General features: G+C 44.8%; 1 non-coding gene across 1 annotated transcript; it reads right to left on the bottom strand.

Moving 5' to 3' along the window:
* Nucleotides 1-459: 459 nt before the first annotated feature.
* On the bottom strand, nucleotides 460-533 carry trnat-agu (transfer RNA threonine (anticodon AGU)). The gene has a single exon. It is a non-coding gene; the product is annotated as a tRNA-Thr (tRNA).
* Nucleotides 534-2,240: the final 1,707 nt, after the last annotated feature.

Raw genomic sequence — 2,240 nt, 5'->3', positions numbered from 1 at the left:
CCACGGCCCAGCACTCCCCGGGAAAACCGGAGATGCCCTAGCCTAGCCGCCCGAGCCCCCCCCAGCCCCTGCCCCCACCGCCATGAGGTAACCCCCCCCATAGGCCCCCAAGGCCCCCACCGGCTAGGGCTGACTGTCAGACACACCACGTAAAGAAAGAAACATTTGGTCAAGAAGAATTGGAGGAGTACCCCACCTTGTGGCACGAGTGAAGAACAGCAAAGCATTAAAGTGACTAAAAGGAGAAGAACCAGACACTACTGTACCTCCCTCTCAAGCAGTCCACATCTCTTAGAAGAACTTTAAGACTGGAATGTGGGAATTAACTTTGGTTAAGAAACCTTCAATGTGCCTTTCTTTTTTTTTAAGCTACATGTTTTCCATTTCACCACCATGGTTGAACTATGAATGAATGAGACATCTCTAATCTTTCTCTTATCCAAAGACAGATGAGTTTAGAGGCTCTGCTGGGATTTGAACCCAGGATCTCCTGTTTACTAGACAGGTGCTTTGACCAACTAAGCCACAGGGCCTGATTTCACAGTAAGTTTGAAGTATCAAAGCTGTTCAAGACTCCTTCCAGCACTGTTGTGTTCTAGGATGCAAGCACTCTTCTAAATTGAGTCCTGAATCCCAAATAACAGGTTGGGTTTTGTAAAATGGAGTGGTCAACTTTCCTCCTTTTCATGCTTGCAGTGGAAGATCCCTGCCTTTATTGGGAAAGAGGCAACGTATGTCCTAAAGATTCTGCCACTTTGATCAGAAAAGTCAGTGCAACTGAGCTCCACTTTTACAAGAGACTTGAGACAGTAAGTTCTAGTGTCCTACCTCACATTCACTCTTTACAGGTCACTTCAGTTTGGCTACCGTCTCAGGTTATTGCAAATATACGGAGAGAGTAGAGATTCTCCAAAAACTTGAACTCTTGACTTCAAACTTTACATTTTGTTGACTAATGTTTCTGATTCAATCAAACAAACACATTTATTTCAGCTTTACAGAATTGATAACTGATGTACTTCCACTTTATGGACACTTTTGTTAAACCTATTATGGCATTTAATGTATATTTTAAACAGGCCTTGAATGTCTTAAAAACAATCTAAAGCTTGTTTTTTCTACATAAATCAGAAATTCAGCCTGTGGACCATGTCACTAGTTTTACTGCTTCTAAAGCCTTTTTCTGTGCTTCATTCTGAGGGGGGGGGGGCTATGATAATGAGGCTCTGCGCTGATTGGCTGCTTGAATGACGTGTAGCAGGGGAGGAGACAAAGCGTTGCTCCGGGGAGAAGAGCAGCGGCTGCGTAGCAAAGCGTGTCCACGGTTCTGCGTTAAATCGACGCGTACCCTACGCCGTAGGCTCTGCGTTGGTGAAACGCGGAACCATAAATCAGCCTTTAGTCACCTCGTCTTCACACAGGAAGATTGAATTTAATTCTAAATTCTAAAGGTACACCACGGTTATTTACTCCAATTCCTCATCATTTCACTTCTTATGTTACAAGACAAATGAATCATGTTAACTGTAAAGAAACCACAACATTGAATTTTCACAAATGGCAACTTTATTGTTAAAATATATAAATAAAATGTATGCACTATTGCTGGATCAAGGAAGGACTGCGCATCTTCTGAATGTGAACAGCTCCAGGTGCTTGAAAGATCTGAAACCACAGAGGAAAAATGTATAACGGTACTGAGCCGCCGGCGCCCGGAGCCCCCGGGCTCGGAGCTCCGGGTTCAGAGCTCCGAACCCGAGGTTCCTCGACGGTCCAGTCCGTGAGCAGCTCCGGCAGCTCCGTATGCGGCCCCGGGGCTAAGCTAAATACTTAGCCCATGCAAAGATCATACAAATATAAATACCATAAAAAAAAACATAACTTACCGCTGACTCGTGTGCAGTTGCCGGGTCCGTGCTGTTGGAACTGATCCTTTTATGAGGGTAAATGTCGATGCAAAACCTCATTTTAACTCTCCCTCGCTGTTGAAACCGGTGGAAAACAGTCACCGCTGCTGAACAATGGCGGAGCTCCAGCCGGCGGAGAGAGCTGGTTGTGGGCGTGGTTTCAGCAGCGGAGGCGGAACCTCTGGAAATCTGCTCCCGTCGTGACTCACGAGTGTGTGTGTGTGTGTGTGTGTGTGTGTGTGTGTGTGTGTGTGTGTGTGTGTGTGTGTGTATATAGAATAATAATATAGTAATATCCTAATATAACATAATTTTTATAAAATATTATAACAT

The sequence above is a fragment of the Cololabis saira genome, chromosome 5, assembly GCF_033807715.1.
Source record: "Cololabis saira isolate AMF1-May2022 chromosome 5, fColSai1.1, whole genome shotgun sequence".
Classification (NCBI taxonomy): domain Eukaryota; kingdom Metazoa; phylum Chordata; class Actinopteri; order Beloniformes; family Belonidae; genus Cololabis; species Cololabis saira.
The sequence above is the reverse complement of the archived record's forward strand: the minus strand, read 5'-3'. Positions and strand labels throughout refer to the sequence as shown.